General features: G+C 42.7%; 1 long non-coding RNA gene across 2 annotated transcripts; it reads left to right on the top strand.

Moving 5' to 3' along the window:
- The first annotated feature begins 10,414 nt into the window (after positions 1-10,414).
- LOC142465408 (uncharacterized) lies at positions 10,415-19,709 on the top strand. 2 transcript variants are annotated; one of them, XR_012787876.1, is made up of 3 exons: positions 10,415-10,748; positions 11,062-11,301; positions 19,628-19,709. It is a non-coding gene; the product is annotated as an uncharacterized LOC142465408 (long non-coding RNA). The 2 variants fall into 2 exon arrangements; XR_012787875.1 differs by having other exon boundaries at positions 10,416-10,702.
- Positions 19,710-27,298: the final 7,589 nt, after the last annotated feature.

Here is a 27,298-nt window from a genome sequence, read left to right as displayed (position 1 = left end):
GCGGGCCCTGCTTGCCCTGCGCAAGCGCGCGGGACCGCGGGGGGAATCACCGCCATTTTTTTAAACTTGAGCGGGGGGGACGGGAGACACCGCGCGGCCAGCCTCGCTGCGACCCGGCAATTTTGGTGCCTTGGCCCGGTGCCGGGTCGCGACCCACCATTTGGGAAACGCTGGTGTAAAGGATCACCCACACCCTTTTTAATTTAGATAAGTATTATTGTGGATAATTGTGAATATGGTTTGAAATTAATATGGCATATATGATTTTAATAAAACAAAAACATGTTGGATAAATACTGTTTGTGAAGCATAAAACAAATACCCACTATATAATAATTATTTCACATCATATGCATTTTTTCATATTCAGCATATAAATTGCACCCGACATGAATAATGACATTCCAATATATGACACTAATGATTTTAGGTGAGTAATTGATTTTTCGTTTACACAATGCATTCTTTAAATTAGTTTTCACCACAGACTCCCTATATCTAATCTACAAGCTTGAATTTTCAGTAGATTATAAGGGAGGAGTTTTTATTTTTATAATTTGCAGTCACCAAAAAAGCATCAAAGCGAATTGTAGATACCTTACTGCATAAACAACGACGTATACATGTGGACAGAGGTTGAAGGTCAAATTAAACAGTTTTAACTTAGGCATCCTGCCTTTGTTACATAAAATGCAAACACCCACTTTCTTCAATCACGAAAGTTGTATAATATACAAGGAGTGGCTCAGTGAGTAACGACACTGATTGACACTGAGTTTGAAGCAGGGGAACCTGATTCAATTCCCGGTGTCAGCTCCTGGTAACCTTGAGCAACTCACCTTATCTCCCTGTGCCTCAAGCACCAAAAACAGATTGAAGCTTTATGGGACAGGGACTGTGTCTGCAAAAATGTCTCTGTAAAGCACTGTACACATGTAAAAACTAGCAGCACTATACAAAAACAATTATTATAATTATAGGATATTTACTTCAGACTGCTCCTTTTTATTTTGCCGAGTCTAGGGATGGTTATTCAAAATGTACAGTTTCGCTGGTTTGAAATCCCCACATTGGGCACAAAAAATGCCAAATTATCCAAGGCAGGGGTGCGCAATATTTTTCTTGGGGGGATGGGGTGCGGGCGGTTGCAGAGGCCCCGTGCTCTTCCCCAAGGCATTAAAATTAAATGCCGGGGGATCGCGTGAGGCCTCAGCAACCTCACATTACCGAGATTCAGCTGGCATCTGGACGATTCTCCATGGCAATGCGGCATCAAATAATGCCGTGACGTCACATGATGCCGCACTAAGCAAAGGGGACGGGTGCGAGCAACGGGGATACAAGTCAGGGGGCGCAGGGGCAATAGTTTGCAAACACCTGATACAAGGAGTGGATTAGTAGCCTTGGGTCTTCTATTCCTCTATATAATGAGTCCTAATCCTCTAAAATGTCACCTAATACAGTATGTCCAAATCTGTTCTGATATTAGCAGTGGCATACACTGCGAATGTATAAACTAGCATTTTTTAACCTCACTTTTGCCGTATAGGTAGAGATATCTGGGATCATTCACTACCACACTGCCATTGTTTTCCTTTTGTTTCTCACAGTAATCTACTCAACAGTTACTGTTACTCAATCTCTGAATCTAAAAATGCCTGGAAACCGGCCAAGTTTACTTCAGATACAGTACAAGTTTGTTTTACCAGTGCTACAATTGTGTGAAAATTAGGATTCCCGATTAGTTTGGTTTGGCAGCACAAAACAATTTCTGTCATAACCATAATATTTAAACCTAAATTGCTGGGAAATTAAAATGTGTAAATTCAGGTAAAGTGAAAGAAAAATAATCACGTATTTATTATGCAGGACAATTAACTATTGTACTGTACTGTTTCTAAGCAAAACAGAGAAGCAGTTACAAGTAAAGCAATGCGTGTAATAACTAGTCTATAGAGATATGCAAAATGTTTGTTGACGTTTGCAAATCAGGCAAAATGTTGCCATTTATCAGCGTGTGAAAATGGTAAACTTTGTAAAAATCCTCCAAGCATTAAAGCTGCAGACCAAGCAATATCCTACATGTTAATTTTTTTAATAAATCAGTTCTGTACTATGAGAAAATACTTGTAGCCTTTTTTTTTTAAAAAAACAACAACTCGTGACATTTTTATGTATTATAATGTACAGTAACAAGCATTTTTGTTTCTATACTGTAGCAACCATTTACAAAGTCACATCCCCTTCCTCTTCTGAAACATTATCTGGCACATCCCTTTTTGAGCTCTGCCCTCTCTCTAGCAGTGCACCAATTATATCTAGTGACTGCCTGGTCACATGATCTTCCCCACAGAACTTTGCATCTTGGGTCCTCTCCTGATGCACTGACAGCCATTTAGTGAACCCCCGAGGCGAATCTTCACTGATCGATCACAGGAGAATGGATTGATCGGCAATTTAGCTAATTACTTATCATTGTGTGGATTATATTGATGCACATATTAAAGGGGGGAAATGCAAAAAAAAAAAAGAAAATTTTCAGTTTGGACTGCTTCTTTAAAAGTCAGTGTTTTGTTATTTTTTCAAATTTCACCTTTTTAAATATTTCTCTTAAAAATAAAATTATTCATTAAACTTACTGCAAAGATGAAGAAAGTTGCTCCCTCATCCAATGGAATGCTAAAAAAAAAAAAGAATAAACGAGGTGATGCTTATGGAAAACTAACTGCGCTCCTTAAGCAAAACACAACAGTTTTCTATAGAATCTGGGAACCATGGATAACTTTATAGAACGAGTCTAATTCGCCAAGGTATAGCCCAGAAGATAGAACGCCGGGAAAAGGAAGCCTGTGACAATCAGTGCTTAGTAAGAGTCTCCCCAAGGTGGACACCGTGACCAGGGAAGACACCCCACTCTCCACCCCCTCCCCCTCTTTCTCCCCCCTCTTCCTATTTCCCTGGCCTCTCCTTTTTCGGAAGGCCACCACCTTTTGGCAACAGGTTTTGCAACTCTTCTCCTCCAAAAAATACAAAAATGTTTCTGTTTTAGGCTGTGTATATTTTATAAAAAAATTATTAAATTATTAAATAATATATTAAAATTATTTTAAAAAAAAATACTTACTGCAAAGAAACTATACATCTGGAACACACTATGTGACGTGTAATTGGGAATGGGACTTTGGAAGTGTTAATAAAGATACACACAGTAGGACGGCCCATCACTAGCTGTAAGCCTGATCACGAAGCAGGCAACATTTACCCTCTTACAGCTGATTCAGAGTTTGCTAGCGATTCGCCAAGTCTTTGTTAGACAGATTCCAAACCCTGAAATAATGCTTTTGCTTGAGAGAGAGAACCATCTTGAACTGATCGACTCCCTCATTATTTCCTCTTTTCTCCATCTCTAAGACATCACTAGGACTGCCTCATTCACCTATAGTATATATAATCAACAGATAAAGTATAAGGCTGTTACTGTTACGTTAACCCAACTAAAACTGATTGACTGATATACTAGGAGAGAGACAGCAGAGAATTTCAACTACAGCTGAAAAAAAATCGATTCAGCTTGCTTGAGAGGTATGGGGATACTGTAACAATCAATTATGGAAAAAAAAAACATATAAAGACTGTAGTTGCAAGCACAGAAAAAGGAAACTGGAGAAATCGCTAACAAATAGGATAAGAACATATCAGATGAGACCAAGCAGTTCCTGAAGAAAACGACAAAAAATATAAAACAATCCCCAGATGCGAGAACAAAAATTGAATATGCAGAACTGTGAAGGGCGATATGCAAGCATATTACTGAAGATGTGAGAAGTGTCAAAGGCTCATAAATCCATGACTAATGGGAAGATCCCCAGGAAAGATGGAATTACAACTGAACTGTTGAAAAAGACTGCAGAAGAAGTGGAGAATATCCTTGCAAAACTCTTTACATGCTGCTTGAAGAACAGAAAAATTCCTCAACAATAGAGCAATGCCATAGTTATTCTCGTCAATAAGAAAGAGGACAAAGAAGACCTCAAGCACTAAAGACCTATCAGTCTACCTCCAATTGCTTACAAAATGTTTACACAGGTACTCACTAGTCAGCTGCAACAGACCGTGGACTTTTCCCAGCCTAGAGAACAATTGGGGTTTCATGGTGAATAAAACACAATGGACCACATCCAAGTTTTACAATAAATGATTTTCAAAGAAATCTACAGCTTAGGATTCATAGATTATATATATAAAAAGGGAGGGTGCAGGAAAACAGTAGGGGAATTTGATCCTTTAAATTTGCCCATCTTCAGATTGACAGAGAGTCTTGAGAAAGAGCAAACACCGTGCCCCAAATGTCTCTCACCTCCAGTTAGCAGTTTTTAGGAATTTACTATATGCTACAAATAAAAAAAAGATATTGTCCCAAAAAAAAATGTTCACTAACATCGCTTGGAACCAAAGAGGCATAGAATAATATTTACTAAACTGGAGGCTGATAAAGATTGCGAGGGAACCAATTTCACAAATTCTGAGGATTTTAATTTGATATGCATGATTAGATTTATTAGGAATCGGACCTTATTCATTTATATTAATCTACAATTAGAATGCATAATCACTAGTACTCTCTCTTTAGCCTACTTACCAACACATTCTACTCTGACCTCCTTACCAAATATATTCAAATTCTATGATGCTATTAGATCCTGGGAAAGACTGCTAGGTTGAAAGTTCATTCCAATATTTCTCTAAATCACCTATTTTGGGCATTCCTGATTTCTCTCCAGCAGATACAACAATAAAACAATACAGTGTACACCAGTATAGGACAAATAGATAATAGAAAATATAACAATTAACAAATAATTTGTGCTGGACTTGTGTATGAATCTTTGACACACACATGCAATATACGAAATAGAGCAAAGCCGACCACAACAAATGAAAAATTAAAAGTAAAATGTACTATTTAAAGATATGTCGACGTTTCACTCTGCACAGAGACCTTCATCAGAACTGCAAAATATAAAAAAAAACATGCACAGACATGATAGTATCTTTATATACACTAGAAATATGGCAGCAAACTATCATGGTACATTGTCTGAGGTCCAGTGTCTAACATCGGACATATCACGTGGATGCAACAAAAATGTAGGATCAAAAGGGATCCAAATAAATAGTACCACTATATAAGCACAGTAGAAGAACTCAAGTATAAAGAAAATGATGAACAGGAACATCTGATCAGTTACTGCCATCACAGTGTCAACCAGATCCCCATGGCAATCTAAGTATCATAAACAAAGGATAGGGGATGGAGAATAAGGGCGAAAGAACACCTAAAGTGAAGACATAAATAAAATTACTAAACATATACTTTATGTCACACAAATGAAAATAAAATGCATAATAATGCAACATTTGTAATGAGAGTGCTGATGAATACATAAAATAAAACATGAAAAGGTAACACCTTACAATAATGATATGCAAATGAATGTTTGGTAAGAAAACAATAACAACGTACTTTATCATTGGACCCATGAGGTGTCAAAGTGTCCATGGTAAAATAAAAATAAAAACACGTTCCCTTTCCAATAAACAGGTATCTTTACTGATGCCCTTGAGATGAGGCCAGTCCCCATAATTCTAATTCTAATAGCATGTTCAAACTGCTTATAGTGCTGTACCAAAGTGTTTTTGACAATATCATCATTAATTCTGCTCTTATGATTAATGAATCGGTTTCTTAATTCCCTTTTTATTTGGCCAACATAAGGAAGTCACAGCCTATTGGGTAGATTTACTAGAACGTTAAAAGACAACATAGGTGATAATTTGCACAAATCTAATAAACATGGGGTCATACTGTTAAATAGGCCAATGTTTACGAAATAGTGTGTGCATGAAAAATTGAATGTCAGTGTTTGTATTAATATACCACACAAGGTTGGTATGCAAACAGAGTAACACTGGAAGCAGTCCACAGTGGTAAACCACAGATTAAGGTTTTGATGTTCTTATAACACATCACATTCCATAAGTCAATTTGAAAAAAACATTCTTCCTGCAGATTTTTGGCATGGCAAAGGGTAGTAGTGGGGCACCTTAATATGCCAACATTTTTAGAAGATAAAAAAAAAATGATTCCATCTACATATGCCACATACGTAGATGTTTGCAACATTGACAGGGTTCTGAAAATGCTATAACAGAGTTTATTAAATTACCTTAGCCAGTAACCTACTACCATCTGACAATTGGAATGGATATACCATCTGAAAAATGATGAGCCTAATAGGATTAAATTAAGGTTTTACATTCACCCCATTAATTTAGGACATAGGGCTCTATCCAGTAAGCGCCGATAAGGCTTTTTTCGGCATTTTTTGCCCTCCCGATTCAGTAAGCGCCGATATGTGGGAATTATCAGCAACTTTTCTTCCCGATAAAAAATTATCGGAAGCCACTTACCGGCACTTTTTGAACCCGGCTGAATTCAGGTAGCCCCGATCAGCTTTTCGCTGCTGATCGGCACTCCAGAATGGAGAGTTTATCGGGAATCCAGCCCGCCAACTAAAGTTGGCAAGTTGGTGGAGGAGAAGCATCGGCAAGGGCGACACTTAGAAAAAATCAGCCCTTATTCCTGTCTGTGATTGATGTCGGGGGTCTCCGGAGCTGATACCCGCACCGGAGGCCCCCGGCATGCATCCGAGGCAGGAAAAAGGCATGTACAGCCCACTTCATTACCTTAGCGGCAAACCGCTAAGGCAATGAAGGGGTTAACCCACCGTGCCAGCTTTATTGTGGGTAGCGGGTGTGGGTGAAGGGGGTATTTGGCCCTTGTTGTTTGTTTAGGGCTTGGGGGGGGGGGTTGCGGGTGCACTTAACCCCTTCACGACCGTAGCAGTTAATACCGCTACGGTCATGAAGGGGTTAAGGCCTCCCGCTACCCACCCGCAAGCCCTAAACAACCACCGTTGGGGCTAATACCCCCTTCACCCACCCCACTACAAAAAATAATCACACACAGCATCCCCACACTAAATAAATAAATAAATCTAAATAAATAAATAAATATCTCTATATAAATAAATACATATATATATATATAACCCCAACAACCCCTAATATACACATATATGCACATCAATGATACTATAGGCCGGCGGGGGCCCTCGGGTGTTACCCGCAGGCCTGCAGTACCAATTATGTGCCCCCACAAATTAATGTCTAAACACATACATAGTTATAAAGAAATAACCCCCCCCCTCTTAACACATACAATATAGTAATGGCCACAATTACTATTATCCACAAAGGGATAATAGTGAATGTGCACATTTTAAATACATAAACAGCAATAAATACATTAAATACATATAGCACTCACCACCCATGTCCGGCTGCCATGATGAAGGCCATCCTCCTCTTCATCCTGCCCATGCCCCCTCCGCTGCTGCAAAACAGACACAAGAATGAAAACATCCAATGTAATGTCCCCTAACCCCTTAATAACCATAGCGGTTAATAACCGCTACAGTCATTAAGGGGTTAACCCACCCTCACCCACCACTCGGGACGCCTACATACCCTCCCACACTAACCCCCCACCCCGTGAGGCCTAACCACCCACACCCACTACCCACAAGGGAGGCCTACCCACATACCATTGGGGAACCCCCCCCCCCACCCCCAGTACCCACAATAAAAGCAACACAGTGACCCACAATAAATATCATTCAATTTATTAAATACATTATCCACCCCCTGTGCCCCCCCATAAATACAAGATTTATCCTTTTACAAACAGGGTTCATAACACAGCCCCACGCAAGTCCCCGGTGGGCTGGCGGGGCACCTGACAGACATAGAGGGTACCAGCAGCACTTTTCAAACAGGTTCTGGAGGCCTGTTGGTGGGTCCCGCCAAGCGCCATGGCCCCCAGGTGGTCTCCTTGTGTCACCGTGGGCCACAATTGGGTCCCCACGGTAGGCCCAAGGATGTCTGGGAGCCCCGGGTCAGACCCACAGGTGTCTGCGGGGCCTCAGGTGGTTCCGACGGGGGTCTGGGGAACTCACGAGTGCTCACTACGGGTCCGCGGTGCCCCCACGGATGTGGGACCACCGCTTCATCCCCGCAGACTACGGGTCCGCGGTTCCCCCATAGATGTGAGGCCACCGCTTCATCCCCGCATGTGTCACCCGTGGAACCACCAGCCTGATACCTGTGAGCTACCCGAGAAGACCCACGGAACAAACCCTGAATGTAAAAAAAATAAACCTGGCCTATACATTCAATACATACACCCCCCCCCCCAACACCTACAGTACAATAATGTGCAAAATAACTATTATACAGATAGGGATAATAGATTATTTCCCCATTATTAAAAACATTAACTAGCATATTCAAATAAATAATAAAGTGCTACTGACCTCATCAATAAGAAGTCTCCGTCGCCAGCAACATCCTTGTCTTGCCCACAAAATACATTGCCAAAACAAAGCCAATACATTGCAATTACATTCAGATATCAATTAACCCCTTAAACACCTTATCGGATAATAACCGCAAAGGTAATTAAGGGGTTAAGCCACACTGGCCCGATACCCACCCTTCACCCATGAATTTGTACAGTGGCTTCATCATGCAAATATATATATATATACAGAGAGAGAGAGATATATATATAAACACACATGATGAACCAATATACAAATAAATGTAGAAGGGTTATCAAAAACATGCTGTACTCCAAATAACACTTCTCCATACAGACACACTACAATAAAATTAATTTCCTTTAATAATCCTAACTGAACTTACAATCACAATCATCAACTGCCAAACAAATACCTCAAATGCCAATCAACACATTGCATTTACATTGCGGCCATCAGAGTAGGGATGGAGTTCCCACGCTCTGATTGGCTACCGTACCATGTGAGGGCGGCCATGTTTCTTTTCATGACGTCATCTTAAAGGCAATTGAAGCAAAGCCATTCTGATTGGCTGTGCTTTCATTGCCTTTAAGTGACGTCATCAATTTTTTTTTTATCGGCCAAAACACATGTTTTTTACGGCCCAATCAGGGCCGTGGGAACCATGACGAAAATGTGACGTCATAGACCTTTAAAAGCCTATGTCGTCGACAACACGCCCCCGGAAGCTAGGGTGAATGGCAGCTTAGGGAATTAGCTCCCTTCACACTGGCAAGAATCATATAGCAATGTGACAATAAAAATCACCATAAAATCCTCCAGAAGGCTGATAAACATGGCGGAATACCTGGGGATGCAAGCCAAGGCAAAATCGAAGCAAAAAGACCCCTCGGTCAAGCCATATTTCAACAAAGCCACACTGTCAGCAGCAGGAGGCTCTGTATCACCCACACCGACTATGCAGTCAGAGTCCGACAACGAGACACTAACCCCACTAGCAGATGACCAGGAACTGGTCAGGAGAAAGGATCTCCGTGAATTCTGCGGGGAAATGAAGACCTTTTTCCGCAAAGAACTCTGGAACCTACGGAGAGATTTGGACGCTGTGGGTGAACGGACCGGGACCCTTGAGAAAAAAATGGATACCAACACGAGGGCCATAGTACAAACTAATAAAACGGTCTCCCAATTGGCAGAAAAGGTCCGAGAGATAGCAGACAAACAGGAGGACTCTGAAAATCGGGAACGCAGGAACAATGTCCGCATAAGGGGAATCCCAGAAACTATTACAGATCACGAGGACTTTGTTCAAAAATGGCTGGAGCATTTGCTCCCAGATAAGTCGGAGCAGGATTTACACTTGGACCGCTGCCACAGAGCGCTTCGTTTAAGGCCACAAGCGGGAGACCCCCCTCGGGACATAATAGTGCGGTTCCACTATTTTCGCATCAAAGATGCTGTCTGCCAGATGGCGAAAGAGGCAAGATCCCTGGAGTTCGAGGGCTTCAGGCTTTAGGTCTTCCAAGACCTGTCGCCTGCTACCCTTGCCAGACGCAGGAGCCTAGGCCCTATAACAAAAGTGCTGCAAGAAAATGGGACCCGCTACAGGTGGTTGTTCCCATTTGCCTTGCTCGTGGTGAAAAACGGGGTCACAAACACACTTCGGAAGGTGGAAGATGGCGACGCATTTTTAAAGAAACTGGGGCTGCTACAGAGGATGCCTAGCCCAGGTCCCTCCCAACCTCTTCATCTTAATCCGGAGCCCGATCCAGTGCTGGAGACGTCCTGGCAGAGAGTGGGGACTCCTGAGGCTACAGATCAGTGAAGAGCCGAGTCTCCCAGCAGCAGCCGTGTCCAATTAAACATTTAAAGGCAAAGTGCCCTATTTCCCCCCCCCATGAAATACATGGCCGCCGGGTTCCCTTGCCTGTGCCTTTTTTTTTCTCTCTCCATCTCCCCCTGGTGGTCGTCATTGAACATCGCAGGCTACAGTGGAGGTAAGCGACCAGCCTCGGCAGCATTTGGCGGGAAGCCAAGAAAAGAGCGCGAAGAAGGCGGAGGCGGCGTCGCAGACGTGAAGAAGGCTCCGCATCACCATTTTGCCCTGGCCCATGTGACTTCCGCCTGCCCCGATGACCTCTGGGACAGCGGAACTTCCGGTTGGACGCACGCGACACCATTTATTCTCCTCCATGGCGGCAACGGGAGGACTGCACCCCACCACAGCGGAGCGGCATCCCGTATGGAGACGACGGAGGAGGGTAGCGGGGGAGAGGGAAGCGTCGTGGACTGGCGGTGGGGGGGGAGGTAGGAGGGACTGGATCGGGGGCCTGATTCCCGTCACCCTCGAGGGATCCCACGGGCGGCAGCCAGGCAGGCTGTGGATGGAGAGCAGAGGGAAGACGCACGGGGGGCCCATCAACCATCACTGTCATGCCCTGTCCCGGGGGAGGCCCCAGGGGAGGTGCAGGAGGGAGGGGGGGGAGGACACCCCGCGGATGAAGGGACCTAAGGGGTTGCTTAGAAAGACACGGCTGTGCCAGATATACCCCATTTGTTTGCCGTCTAGTTTAAGAGACAGCCTAATGTTATCCTATGTTCATTCTCTTTATCCCTGCAGCGGATGGTGTGGCTGGGAGTCCGGAGATGCCCGTGGAGGTGTGTGCCTTGGGTACCCCTTTGCTTGATGGTTATGTGGAACCTGACCCAGCCCTGTCCTTGCCAAAGGATACGGGCAAAGCAGAGATTGGCGTAGGCAACACTGCAGGAGGAGGTGCGGCAGTGAAGGCAGGGGGGGGGCGGCCGGTCGGCGGGGGTCTCCGGTCGTCCAGCCACAGCTGCTCAACTAAAGCTAAATCAGGTTTAGTTGAAACTACTTGGAACTGTTAGGAGGTTTTACACTTTACACTTACACTATGTCACTTCTTACACTTTGTTAACCTGCCGGTGTGAACTACCCTAGTAGTTCGTCGGCGCCTCAAAAAAGGTACCTCATGGAGCTAGCCCATGAGGACCGCTCTCCCCTACAGAGGACAGATCTACAAAGGCCTGGTAGCACAACCCAGTGGTGCCAGGCAACTGTCCAGTCCGTAGGGCCGAAGAGCCGGATCTGGCTCACCCCAGACAAGGCTCTTCCCACTTTGTTTATTTTTTTGCGTGCTCCCACGCGCCCTCCCTACCCTCCCCCTCCAGGCCACCTCGCCATATCGAACCCCCATGATAAAAGATCACCCACACCTACTCCATCCGAGGTCCTACAGGCCCATTCCGAGACCACTCAGGTCATACAGATCATGAGGCATCAACAATGTTACACACCAGGAAAATGCATACACATAATACGACTTAAATGGCGTTAAATATCATCTCTAACAATGTCAACGGCTTTAACAGCCCCATAAAAAGGAAGGCCGCATTCATAGATTATAAAAGGAAAAAAGCAGATGTGCTCCTCTTGCAGGAAACCCACTTCAGTACTAGCAGCTCCCCTTAATATTTAGATAACCACTATAAGCAATTCTACCTAGCGTCTGCCACAGAGAAAAAGAGAGGGGTAGGGATCCTCTTTCATAATAGCGTACCCTTTACAATGCAGACACTCAGGAGGGATAAGGCAGGCAGATTCTTGATTGTTGTGGGAATTATCCATGAACAACCGATCACCCTGGCAACGCTATATGCTCCTTGTGAGCAAAGTCATGATTTCTTCAGAGACTTCTTACAAAAATTATCCCAGATAGCCAAAGGCCACATTATCCTGGCTGGTGACTTTAATCTCACGATGAACCCAAACCTGGATAGGTCGGGCACACCCAGACATGAGCCACGCAAGGCAGTAGAGGCTCTAAAGAAGGGACTTAAGAAAAATCAGCTGACGGATATCTGGAGGGAGTTATATCCCACGGAGAGAAATTACACCTTCTATTCCCATCCCCATGACGCATATCGCAGAATCGACTATTTCTTCATCTCTAATAGACTGGTCCCCTTGGTCTCCTCTACAAGGATCCATGATATTTCGTGGGCTGACCATGCACCTATAGAACTACGGTGCACTCAAATTCGTTCTGATAGGCCTGGTGCAAACTGGAAGCTTAATGAGTCGCTGGTAAAAATCCCAGATGTCTGCGGAGCAGTAAGCGAGGACATTAACCAATTCTTCAAGATTAATCATGGTTCAGTAAAATCATACTTTACCCTCTGGGAAGCCCATAAGGCAACCATAAGGGGCACATTAATTGGTATAGCAGCACGCAGAAAACGTGAGAGAAACACCAAATTGGTGACGCTCCAAAATAAACATGCCCTCACAACAAGGCATAAAAAACGACCTGACCCGAAGATATTAACGGAAATAAAGAACACCAAAATTGAACTAAACCTTCTGCTGACCTCGCAGGCAGACAAGTCACTGAGTTGGTCAAAGAGGAAATACTATGAAAAGGCAAACAGGCCAGATACTATGCTAGCACGCAAATTACAAACCAAACACTCAAATTATAATATACAGGCAATCCGATTATAAACTGGGGCCTCCACATCAAATCCGAAAAACATAGTAGAAGAATTCAGATCTTTCTACGAAAACTCATATAATGGAGAGAAAGTGGCACATAATACCAAAACCACAAGGGCCGCAGAAGATTTTCTGACGAGCACCAACCTGACAGGGCTAGATGAGGTGGACAGAGGGGTGATGGAAGCGGAGTTCACAATAGACGAACTTACCCAGGTCATAACAGACCTCAAGCCTTCAAAGGCCCCAGGCCCTGATGGCTACACAGGGCTGTATTATAAGAAGTTCATTAAGAACCTGGCCCCATGGCTGCTCCGAATGTTTAATGCCATATTGGCGGGAGCCGCATTCCCGGAGCAAATGCTTCAAGCGTCTATCTCAGTGATTTATAAGGAAGGAAAAGATCCGCAAGATTGCAAAAGTTATCGCCCAATCTCCCTCATTAATACTGATATTAAAATATACGTCAAACTAATAGCCAATAGATTGAGTCACATCCTGCCCAGACTTATACATCCAGATCAAGTCGGCTTTATTAAAGGTAGACAAGCTGCGGACAACACCCGACGAATCATTGATCTGCTAGAGATAGCCAATACAACAATGGGAAAAGGGGAAAGGGGTAGAAACCCTCGCATCAGCCTCTAATCAAAAAGAATTGACAACGGTGCAATAAGGGGAAGGAGCAGAATTGTAACAAATAAACAAAAGACACCCTGTGGGCAGCACTCGTTGTAAGCAAATATGAATTGGTGATAGATTTAAAATTAAAATGCTTTAATCGTATAATTTAAAATAAATGTCAAAATTGTTGAAAGAATGGACAACTGACTGTGGTGACAAAATACAAAAAATAGACAAAAATATATAAAATACTATAACTGAGATCTAGGGGGAGAGGTGGAATACCCACCTAACTGCTAATTAGCAGAGATCTACAATCAAGGACTGAATAGTCGACCCCCTAGTTCAGCAATGACAAGGTTAAAAAGCCTGTAAAGTAGATACAGGTGACGGAGAACTACCCATGCAAAGGTATATACCAATGTGCTATGCACAATGGGTAACAATAGAGTGAAAGATCACTGATAGTAGTTTGATAGTCCACAATGAAATAAAGATTCTGATAGTGAGGAGTACCCTCAATATAGGATTAAAGCAAGCCTAACTATAGAAAGATAGATATGGTAGGCAAAGTGTTATATAATAGTGTGCACAAGAGCTCACAAAGTGTGGTGCTTAGCTCTGGGGCACGGATCTAGTCTGTATCCAGTTATAGCCCCCTAGTATAAATGTGCCACTTAAACATGCTTAATAATACCTCACAAAATACATTGGTCAGTCAGTGACTATCAGTAACTAGGTGCACAGGAGCTTACAAAATGTATTTTACAGCTCTGGGGCACGGATCTAGTCCGTATCCAGTTATGGCCCCCTAATTCAAATGTGCCACTATAGCAAATAAGTAAACAGACTGTGAAAACATAGTGAGCAAACACATGAATGAGCCGAGGGGAGAGGGAATACATGCAATGCAAAAGTAGTCAGCAGCAATTACAATTACACGTGCTGGGTAAGGTAAGGTAATTAAATATGTACCGCATCTCTGTTGGTTTGATTAAGCCCTCGTCAGGGTTGATGCCACGGAGTAGCGCTGACATATGCAGTTTTACCTGCTCAAAATCCTGCTGCCAGAAGATACCTTATAACATACCTGGTGTCTATGGTATAAAGACCCAGTCTCCCTTCGCACGCGTGTCGGCACTATACAGTGCCTCTCACCCTCTGCTCGGCATGGAGACGTCAATGCGTGATGACGTCAGTTCTGTAGCCGCCTCCCACCTGACGTACGTTTCGCTGGGGCGCTTTATCAAAGGTGGTGAAGTGAGGAACTACAAGCATAGTATATATAGTGTATTAAGTACCAGCTAATGCAGGGCAGCTGAATCTAACCAATTCCTTCTATTACAGGAGGATGGTAGCTGTCACGGTGCTGAGGAATTGATCAAAGAAGAGACATTTAAATTACTAAAGTGTAGACTGAGTAAACAAACTGAGTGTGGTATTCATTTGTTCAAGAGCTGAAAGTTGTGGTATGCCTAGAGACACAGGATGTTAATACGCTGTGCTGTTAATGCCAAAACCTATATAAAAAGGATGTTTTAAGTCAATGATGTTCAGGAAGGTGATGCTGACAATCTATATGAAGGGAGAGAATAGGAAACCCTCATTTATCCCTCTGGGTGCCAAAGTACCCAGTACATAAATCCATTTGGATTCTTTTTGTAAGATTAAACGGTTCCAATCACCCCCTCTTGGGCTAGGGGGGAAACCCCACAATCCCTGTGAAGTGAAGGTTGGTAGTGTCACCGCCATGTACCTGATGTATGTGGTTGGCGAGGGGGGTATCTAAATGATTCCGTATAGCCCCCAGGTGTTCCAAAATACGCTGGCGGAATTCACGGATGGTCTTGACAACATATTTTTTGGTACATTGACAGGTGACTTGGTAGATGACTCCCTTTGTCCGGCAGTTAATAAACTGCCTGACTTTGAAACTTTTTGTATTGTTCCAATTGAAGAAGTTTTTAGAGAGGGACAGATGTGTACAGGCCTTGCATCCTTGGCATTTAAAGTTCCCCACTGATCTATTAGTTAGCCATGTTGATGTTGTTAATGGTCTCAGATGGCTATGGACCAACTGGTCTTTGAGATTAGGTGCCCGCCTGCTGACCAAAGTCGGTGTAGTTCGCAGGACATCATTAAGATCTGGGTCGTTTAAAAGGACCGGCCAGTGTTTCTTTAATATGGCATTAATCTCTGACCATTGATTGTTGAACGTACCCACAAATCTTATAAGTTTTGAGTCAGCGACTGGGGAGCAATGAGTACTCAATAAAGAGGTTCTGTCTGTAAATTTCGCTCTTCGATAAGCTTGTTTTATACATCGTTGACTATACCCCCTTTCCCTGAATCGTTCACTCATCTTTTTTGCTTCATGTTCAAAAGCTGTGATAGTGGAGCAGTTCCTGCGAATCTGCAGAAACTGCCCAACAGCCCAACTGTGGATAGTAGTTTCCACTTTGTCACCAGCACCTCTGGAGATTTTAAGGCTTAAAATCTCCAGAGGTGCTGGTGACAAAGTGGAAACTACTATCCACAGAAAAAAGACAGCCACTAACAGCCTTTTGCGTTATGAAAGCCACCATCCAAGGCGACTCAAGGAGGGTATCCCTGTTGGGCAGTTTCTGCGGATTCGCAGGAACTGCTCCACTATCACAGCTTTTGAACATGAAGCAAAAAAGATGAGTGAACGATTCAGGGAAAGGGGGTATAGCCAACGATGTATAAAACAAGCTTATCGAAGAGCCACCTCGCCATATCGATGCGCAGAACCCCCATGATAAAAGATCACCCACACCTACTCCATCCGAGGTCCTACAGGCCCATTCCGAGACCACTCAGGTCATACAGATCATGAGGCATCAACAATGTTACACACCAGGAAAATGCATACACATAATACGACTTAAATGGCGTTAAATATCATCTCTAACAATGTCAACGGCTTTAACAGCCCCATAAAAAGGAAGGCCGCATTCATAGATTATAAAAGGAAAAAAGCAGATGTGCTCCTCTTGCAGGAAACCCACTTCAGTACTAGCAGCTCCCCATAATATTTAGATAACCACTATAAGCAATTCTACCTAGCGTCTGCCACAGAGAAAAAGAGAGGGGTAGGGATCCTCTTTCATAATAGCGTACCCTTTACAATGCAGACACTCAGGAGGGATAAGGCAGGCAGATTCTTGATTGTTGTGGGAATTATCCATGAACAACCGATCACCCTGGCAACGCTATATGCTCCTTGTGAGCAAAGTCATGATTTCTTCAGAGACTTCTTACAAAAATTATCCCAGATAGCCAAAGGCCACATTATCCTGGCTGGTGACTTTAATCTCACGATGAACCCAAACCTGGATAGGTCGGGCACACCCAGACATGAGCCACGCAAGGCAGTAGAGGCTCTAAAGAAGGGACTTAAGAAAAGTCAGCTGACGGATATCTGGAGGGAGTTATATCCCACGGAGAGAAATTACACCTTCTATTCCCATCCCCATGACGCATATCGCAGAATCGACTATTTCTTCATCTCTAATAGACTGGTCCCCTTGGTCTCCTCTACAAGGATCCATGATATTTCGTGGGCTGACCATGCACCTATAGAGCTACGGTGCACTCAAATTCGTTCTGATAGGCCTGGTGCAAACTGGAAGCTTAATGAGTCGCTGGTAAAAATCCCAGATGTCTGCGGAGCAGTAAGCGAGGACATTAACCAATTCTTCAAGATTAATCATGGTTCAGTAAAATCATACTTTACCCTCTGGGAAGCCCATAAGGCAACCATAAGGGGCACATTAATTGGTATAGCAGCACGCAGAAAACGTGAGAGAAACACCAAATTGGTGACGCTCCAAAATAAACATGCCCTCACAACAAGGCATAAAAAACGACCTGACCCGTAGATATTAACGGAAATAAAGAACACCAAAATTGAACTAAACCTTCTGCTGACCTCGCAGGCAGACAAGTCACTGAGTTGGTCAAAGAGGAAATACTATGAAAAGGCAAACAGGCCAGATACTATGCTAGCACGCAAATTACAAACCAAACACTCAAATTATAATATACAGGCAATCCGATTAAAAACTGGGGCCTCTACATCAAATCCGAAAAACATAGTAGAAGAATTCAGATCTTTCTACGAAAACTCATATAATGGAGAGAAAGTGGCACATAATACCAAAACCACAAGGGCCGCAGAAGATTTTCTGACGAGCACCAACCTGACAGGGCTAGATGAGGTGGACAGAGGGGTGATGGAAGCGGAGTTCACAATGGACGAACTTACTCAGGTCATAACAGACCTCAAGCCTTCAAAGGCCCCAGGCCCTGATGGCTACACAGGGCTGTATTATAAGAAGTTCATTAAGAACCTGGCCCCATGGCTGCTCCGAATGTTTAATGCCGTATTGGCGGGAGCCGCGTTCCCGGAGCAAATGCTTCAAGCGTCTATCTCAGTGATTTATAAGGAAGGAAAAGATCCGCAAGATTGCAAAAGTTATCGCCCAATCTCCCTCATTAATACTGATATTAAAATATACGTCAAACTAATAGCCAATAGATTGAGTCACATCCTGCCCAGACTTATACATCCAGATCAAGTCGGCTTTATTAAAGGTAGACAAGCTGCGGACAACACCCGACGAATCATTGATCTGCTAGAGATAGCCAATACAACAATGGGAAAAGGGGAAAAGGGTAGAAACCCTCGCATCAGCCTCTAATCAAAAAGAATTGACAACGGTGCAATAAGGGGAAGGAGCAGAATTGTAACAAATAAACAAAAGACACCCTGTGGGCAGCACTCGTTGTAAGCAAATATGAATTGGTGATAGATTTAAAATTAAAATGCTTTAATCGTATAATTTAAAATAAATGTCAAAATTGTTGAAAGAATGGACAACTGACTGTGGTGACAAAATACAAAAAACAGACAAAAATATATAAAATACTATAACTGAGATCTAGGGGGAGAGGTGGAATTCCCACCTAACTGCTAATTAGCAGAGATCAACAATCAAGGACTGAATAGTCGACCCCCTAGTTCAGCAATGACAAGGTTAAAAAGCCTGTAAAGTAGATACAGGTGACGGAGAACTACCCATGCAAAGGTATATACCAATGTGCTATGCACAATGGGTAACAATAGAGTGAAAGATCACTGATAGTAGTTTGATAGTCCACAATGAAATAAAGATTCTGATAGTGAGGAGTACCCTCAATATAGGATTAAAGCAAGCCTAACTATAGAAAGATAGATATGGTAGGCAAAGTGTTATATAATAGTGTGCACAAGAGCTCACAAAGTGTGGTGCTTAGCTCTGGGGCACGGATCTAGTCTGTATCCAGTTATAGCCCCCTAGTATAAATGTGCCACTTAAACATGCTTAATAATACCTCACAAAATACATTGGTCAGTCAGTGACTATCAGTAACTAGGTGCACAGGAGCTTACAAAATGTATTTACAGCTCTGGGGCACGGATCTAGTCCGTATCCAGTTATGGCCCCCTAATTCAAATGTGCCACTATAGCAAATAAGTAAACAGACTGTGAAAACATAGTGAGCAAACACATGAATGAGCCAAGGGGAGAGGGAATACATGCAATGCAAAAGTAGTCAGCAGCAATTACAATTACACGTGCTGGGTAAGGTAAGGTAATTAAATATGTACCGCATCTCTGTTGGTTTGATTAAGCCCTCGTCAGGGTTGATGCCACGGAGTAGCGCTGGCATATGCAGTTTTACCTGCTCAAAATCCTGCTGCCAGAAGATACCTTATAACATACCTGGTGTCTATGGTATAAAGACCCAGTCTCCCTTCGCACGCGTGTCGGCACTATACAGTGCCTCTCACCCTCTGCTCGGCATGGAGACGTCAATGCGTGATGACGTCAGTTCTGTAGCCGCCTCCCACCTGACGTACGTTTCGCTGGGGCGCTTTATCAAAGGTGGTGAAGTGAGGAACTACAAGCATAGTATATATAGTGTATTAAGTACCAGCTAATGCAGGGCAGCTGAGTCTAACCAATTCCTTCTATTACAGGAGGACGGTAGCTGTCACGGTGCTGAGGAATTGATCAAAGAAGAGACATTTAAATTACTAAAGTGTAGACTGAGTAAACAAACTGAGTGTGGTATTCATTTGTTCAAGAGCTGAAAGTTGTGGTATGCCTAGAGACACAGGATGTTAATACGCTGTGCTGTTAATGCCAAAACCTATATTAAAAGGATGTTTTAAGTCAATGATGTTCAGGAAGGTGATGCTGACAATCTATATGAAGGGAGAGAATAGGAAACCCTCATTTATCCCTCTGGGTGCCAAAGTACCCAGTACATAAATCCATTTGGATTCTTTTTGTAAGATTAAACGGTTCCAATCACCCCCTCTTGGGCTAGGGGGGACACTCTCAATCCCTGTGAAGTGAAGGTTGGTAGTGTCACCGCCATGTACCTGATGTATGTGGTTGGCGAGGGGGGTATCTAAATGATTCCGTATAGCCCCCAGGTGTTCCAAAATACGCTGGCGGAATTCACGGATGGTCTTGCCAACATATTTTTTGGTACATTGACAGGTGACTTGGTAGATGACTCCCTTTGTCCGGCAGTTAATAAACTGCCTGACTTTGAAACTTTTTGTATTGTTCCAATTGAAGAAGTTTTTAGAGAGGGACAGATGTGTACAGGCCTTGCATCCTTGGCATTTAAAGTTCCCCACTGATCTATTAGTTAGCCATGTTGATGTTGTTAATGGTCTCAGATGGCTATGGACCAACTGGTCTTTGAGATTAGGTGCCCGCCTGCTGACCAAAGTCGGTGTAGTTCGCAGGACATCATTAAGATCTGGGTCGTTTAAAAGGACCGGCCAGTGTTTCTTTAATATGGCATTAATCTCTGACCATTGATTGTTGAACGTACCCACAAATCTTATAAGTTTAGAGTCAGCGACTGGGGAGCAATGAGTACTCAATAAAGAGGTTCTGTCTGTAAATTTCGCTCTTCGATAAGCTTGTTTTATACATCGTTGGCTATACCCCCTTTCCCTGAATCGTTCACTCATCTTTTTTGCTTCATGTTCAAAAGCTGTGATAGTGGAGCAGTTCCTGCGAATCCGCAGAAACTGCCCAACAGCCCAACTGTGGATAGTAGTTTCCACTTTGTCACCAGCACCTCTAGAGATTTTAAGGCTTAAAATCTCCAGAGGTGCTGGTGACAAAGTGGAAACTACTATCCACAGAAAAAAGACAGCCACTAACAGCCTTTTGCGTTATGAAAGCCACCATCCAAGGCGACTCAAGGAGGGTATCCCTGTTGGGCAGTTTCTGCGGATTCGCAGGAACTGCTCCACTATCACAGCTTTTGAACATGAAGCAAAAAAGATGAGTGAACGATTCAGGGAAAGGGGGTATAGCCAACGATGTATAAAACAAGCTTATCGAAGAGCGAAATTTACAGACAGAACCTCTTTATTGAGTACTCATTGCTCCCCAGTCGCTGACTCTAAACTTATAAGATTTGTGGGTACGTTCAACAATCAATGGTCAGAGATTAATGCCATATTAAAGAAACACTGGCCGGTCCTTTTAAACGACCCAGATCTTAATGATGTCCTGCGAACTACACCGACTTTGGTCAGCAGGCGGGCACCTAATCTCAAAGACCAGTTGGTCCATAGCCATCTGAGACCATTAACAACATCAACATGGCTAACTAATAGATCAGTGGGGAACTTTAAATGCCAAGGATGCAAGGCCTGTACACATCTGTCCCTCTCTAAAAACTTCTTCAATTGGAACAATACAAAAAGTTTCAAAGTCAGGCAGTTTATTAACTGCCGGACAAAGGGAGTCATCTACCAAGTCACCTGTCAATGTACCAAAAAATATGTTGTCAAGACCATCCGTGAATTCCGCCAGCGTATTTTGGAACACCTGGGGGCTATACGGAATCATTTAGATACCCCCCTCGCCAACCACATACATCAGGTACATGGCGGTGACACTACCAACCTTCACTTCACAGGGATTGAGAGTGTCCCCCCTAGCCCAAGAGGGGGTGATTGGAACCGTTTAATCTTACAAAAAGAATCCAAATGGATTTATGTACTGGGTACTTTGGCACCCAGAGGGATAAATGAGGGTTTCCTATTCTCTCCCTTCATATAGATTGTCAGCATCACCTTCCTGAACATCATTGACTTAAAACATCCTTTTAATATAGGTTTTGGCATTAACAGCACAGCGTATTAACATCCTGTGTCTCTAGGCATACCACAACTTTCAGCTCTTGAACAAATGAATACCACACTCAGTTTGTTTACTCAGTCTACACTTTAGTAATTTAAATGTCTCTTCTTTGATCAATTCCTCAGCACCGTGACAGCTACCGTCCCCTGTAATAGAAGGAATTGGTTAGACTCAGCTGCCCTGCATTAGCTGGTACTTAATACACTATATATACTATGCTTGTAATTCCTCACTTCACCACCTTTGATAAAGCGCCCCAGCGAAACGTACGTCAGGTGGGAGGCGGCTACAGAACTGACGTCATCACGCATTGACGTCTCCATGCCGAGCAGAGGGTGAGAGGCACTGTATAGTGCCGACACGCGTGCGAAGGGAGACTGGGTCTTTATACCATAGACACCAGGTATGTTATAAGGTATCTTCTGGCAGCAGGATTTTGAGCAGGTAAAACTGCATATGCCAGCGCTACTCCGTGGCATCAACCCTGACGAGGGCTTAATCAAACCAACAGAGATGCGGTACATATTTAATTACCTTACCTTACCCAGCACGTGTAATTGTAATTGCTGCTGACTACTTTTGCATTGCATGTATTCCCTCTCCCCTCGGCTCATTCATGTGTTTGCTCACTATGTTTTCACAGTCTGTTTACTTATTTGCTATAGTGGCACATTTGAATTAGGGGGCCATAACTGGATACGGACTAGATCCGTGCCCCAGAGCTGTAAATACATTTTGTAAGCTCCTGTGCACCTAGTTACTGATAGTCACTGACTGACCAATGTATTTTGTGAGGTATTATTAAGCATGTTTAAGTGGCACATTTATACTAGGGGGCTATAACTGGATACGGACTAGATCCGTGCCCCAGAGCTAAGCACCACACTTTGTGAGCTCTTGTGCACACTATTATATAACACTTTGCCTACCATATCTATCTTTCTATAGTTAGGCTTGCTTTAACCCTATATTGAGGGTACTCCTCACTATCAGAATCTTTATTTCATTGTGGACTATCAAACTACTATCAGTGATCTTTCACTCTATTGTTACCCATTGTGCATAGCACATTGGTATATACCTTTGCATGGGTAGTTCTCCGTCACCTGTATCTACTTTACAGGCTTTTTAACCTTGTCATTGCTGAACTAGGGGGTCGACTATTCAGTCCTTGATTGTTGATCTCTGCTAATTAGCAGTTAGGTGGGTATTCCACCTCTCCCCCTAGATCTCAGTTATAGTATTTTATATATTTTTGTCTGTTTTTTGTATTTTGTCACCACAGTCAGTTGTCCATTCTTTCAACAATTTTGACATTTATTTTAAATTATACGATTAAAGCATTTTAATTTTAAATCTATCACCAATTCATATTTGCTTACAACGAGTGCTGCCCACAGGGTGTCTTTTGTTTATTTGTTACAGAGATAGCCAATAATAAGAAAATACCAGCTATGATGTTGACATAGGTAATGAAGATTGGAAGGTAGAATCGCCAAAGCCCCCAAAAAATGCACCATCAGCTCACCAAGTGGAGGACTAAAAAAGTTTTAATGAGACTACATAAAATGAAAATAAGGAAACAAAAAAAAAACTAATACATAACAACCCTACGCGTTTCAGGCTCCTCAGAGCCCTTTCTCAAGGGGCTATGATGTTGAGTCTGGATGCAGAAAAAGCTTTTGACAGGATTGACTGGCCTTACTTACGAAAGACGCTTGGGGCGTTTGGCTTTGGGGACAAGGTGAGTGGCGCTATAATGGCGTTGTACTCCGGCCCCGCTGCTAGGGTCATACACCAGGGATTCCCATCAAATACATTTCAAATTAAAAGCGGTACACGACAGGGGTGCCCATTATCTCCCCTTTTATTCGCCCTGTGTATGAAACCACTAGCAGCGCAGATCCGCAACAACACGGATATCTCAGGGATCAATATAGACTCGAAATCCCATAAGGTTGCCCTGTATGCTGATGACATCTTATTGATGATCTCTAGACCTCTTACCTCTCTGCCGAACCTATTTGACCTGCTGGATAAATTTAATAGGATATCTGGATTTAAAATTAATCAAACCAAATCAGAGGCCTTGAATATCAGCCTCCCAAAAGCAACAGAAAAACTACTGAGTCTGAACTTCAATTTCAATTGGCAACCAAAACATATTAAGTATCTAGGAGTTCATATCACTAAAGAATATAAGGGCATCTACGAAGCAAATTATCCCAAACTGATTCGATCCCTAAAAGATGATCTGAGAAAGTGGATGCCATATAGGATCTCCTGGATTCGTAGGATACATAGTGTAAAGATGAATCTCCTCCCCCTTATCCTATACCTTTTTCAGACTCTACCAGTGCCACTGAGACTGAAGGAAATACTCTCACTCCAGTCTGAAATCTCCAATTTTGTATGGAGCGGGAAAAAATCGAGAGTAAACAAGACAATTATGAGAAAGACAATTCGGAAATGGGGACTAGCGGTACCTTGCCTGGTATCTTACTACAAGGCGGCGCAATTGTGTCAACTCACACAATGGCAGATCAACCCAGCATTGAAAAGATGGGTGGATCTGGAGACATCAGTCTGCTCCCCATTGGAGTTAGACAATATATTATGGTTACCTAAAACAGCCGTTAAATGGACTGACCGGCCGCTTTCCTCGATGATCAACTCATTGGCGATTTGGGGGGCCGCTAAATTTAAATATGCACTAACATCCAAACATTCGCTGATATCCCCGCTATGGGGTAACCCCGACTTTGCACCAGGATTACCAGAACACACCTCAGAAATTTGGAAACAAAATAGATATAATCGACTGAGAGATCTGGAGGGGATACCAAATAAAATTAAATCATTTGAACAAATTAGATCTGAGAAAAATATCCCACATTCTGAATTTTTCCTGTACCTCCAGCTCAGGGCGTACTTTAACAAGAACACGCCAAACCCACCATTAACTACATTCGAAAAGCTCTGTCTGACTGAAACAGACACACGGGGACTTATATCGCAGATTTATGGAGAAATAGTGGGTTCTGGGAACACACGACAAGAGCAAAAACTGGCATACAAAATTAAGTGGGAGACTGATCTGGGAGAAGTCCTGGAAGAGGAGGACTGGTCGGCCATATTTGAGGCGGCAGCCAAAAGCTCTATCTGCACGACTTTGAAGGAAAACGCATATATAGTAATGATGAGATGGTACCTCACCCCTCTGAAATTATCAAGGTTTGTGCCAGGATACTCCCGCTGTGTCCAAAACAGTGTGGAGCATCGCCCGACCTGTTGCACATGCTGTGGTCTTGCCCCCGTATCTCACCCATCTGGGAAGAAATTAGAAATTGGATCCAGAAGATTTTTGATCTCAAAATTCCCCCGGACCCGTGGCTGTTCCTCCTGAATAGACCATGGCCGGGACTCTCTAAAACTGGTAATAAATTAGTTGCATATTTCGCAACGGCAACGCGGTGCGAGATCGCAGCGATGTGGAAACAACCCGAAACCCCAAATATCCCCAAGATTAGAAATCGAATGTGGTACATATGCCAGATGGAGAAATTAACGAGTTTGGTTAATGACACTGGTGATAAATATCTAAAAGTCTGGTCGCCTTGGTTGGAACAGACCGATATCCCGGGGATAGAGGCCACCACAATCTGGCAATAATAGTTCAAAATGTGTTTTCATTCGAAGGACGGGAACATTGCAGCAGGCATCCCGGGCACACACAGGGAAGCAATAAGACATAAGAGACCTAAGAGATACGCCAACGAGAGCTGAGGGATGATGCAAATCATGATCTGAACACTAATTTTTAGCCTAAAAGCCGGAGAGGACCGCACTCGCGGGGCCACCATCCCCCCTATCCTCCCCCCCCCCCTAGCCTCACTTTTATTTTATTTCTCCCATAGCGCAGCACCTTAATTGTACCACACAATGCAAAACCGGAGTTATGTTACGGTCCAGACTGAATAGGTACTCTCGGAAGTACTTTGGTATCGCACGGGAATGTTATGTTTGAGAAACTCATTTGATGTGTACTGTGATACTTTATGTATTGAAAACTCTTTCAATAAACTCAAAGTTGAAAAAAAAAAAAAAGCCTATGTCGTCTCATTTTGAAGCCAGCCGCCGAGGAGGAAGGACCTACTACAGAAGAAAGAAGACCAGGGCGTGGCCAAAGACGGGAAGAAGACCCCGGAAGAAGATAGAAGAAAGAAGAATACAGATGAAGATGGATTACAATTAGAAGACCCGTGGATTGATTTGGATTTTTAGTTTAATGTTTATTTTTTTATGGTTTTTTATTTTATGGGTTCCTGTGCCTGGTGGTTTTGTTCGTGAGTAACCAGTCCAACGGGAGTCGGTGGGGGCAAGTAATGGTAAGTGAACTAAAGAAATGTATTTTATTTAACTTGTTAATTTTTTTAAAAGCTTTTTTAACATGTGTATTTTTTTTTGTGGTATATCATTTCTTGCCACTGTATGTATGTATGTATGTCTAGAGATATATATACATACAGGGTAAGAAATGATGTTGTTTTAAAAGCTTGATTTGATGTGTTTTAAATTAATTTGTCTATGCTGCTATGCATTAATGTGTGTATAATGTATTTTAAAATGAGATAGATGTAATTGTTGATATTGTATGGTGTACTTGAGGTCAGGGTTAGCCTTGGTTTTCAATTTTGTATTCTTGTTGGTACATATATTATTTCACAGGCTACATTGTTCTGTTCAAGGCTTGAATTTGTTAATTGTTTAATTGTTAGGGATGGAATGTAAATTGTTTAGGGATGTCATTAATGAATGCTAATTGATTTATGTTTACTGGATTGGTTAAAATAGTATACTTGTTGGGAGGTATTTGTATTTTGCTTGCAATGTTATTGTTAACATTCATTTGCAGAATATATATGGTGCTTAGATTGTATGCATCATATATACAATGTAAATGCAATGTGTTGATTGGCATTTGAGGTATTTGTTTGGCAGTTGATGATTGTGATTGTAAGTTCAGTTAGGATTATTAAAGGAAATTAATTTTATTGTCGTGTGTCTGTATGGAGAAGTGTTATTTGGAGTACAGCATGTTTTTGATAACCCTTCTACATTTATTTGTATATTGATTCATCATGTGTGTGTGTGTATATATATATATATATCTCTCTCTCTCTCTCTCTGTATATATATATATATATATATTTGCATGATGAAGCCACTGTACAAATTCATGGGTGAAGGGTGGGTATCGGGCCAGTGTGGCTTAACCCCTTAATTACCTTTGCGGTTATTATCCGATAAGGTGTTTAAGGGGTTAATTGATATCTGAATGTAATTGCAATGTATTGGCTTTGTTTTGGCAATGTATTTTGTGGGCAAGACAAGGATGTTGCTGGCGACGGAGACTTCTTATTGATGAGGTCAGTAGCACTTTATTATTTATTTGAATATGCTAGTTAATG

This window comes from Ascaphus truei, chromosome 14 (genome assembly GCF_040206685.1).
Source record: "Ascaphus truei isolate aAscTru1 chromosome 14, aAscTru1.hap1, whole genome shotgun sequence".
In the NCBI taxonomy this organism is placed as follows: domain Eukaryota; kingdom Metazoa; phylum Chordata; class Amphibia; order Anura; family Ascaphidae; genus Ascaphus; species Ascaphus truei.
This window is presented reverse-complemented; position numbering and strand designations above follow the sequence as displayed.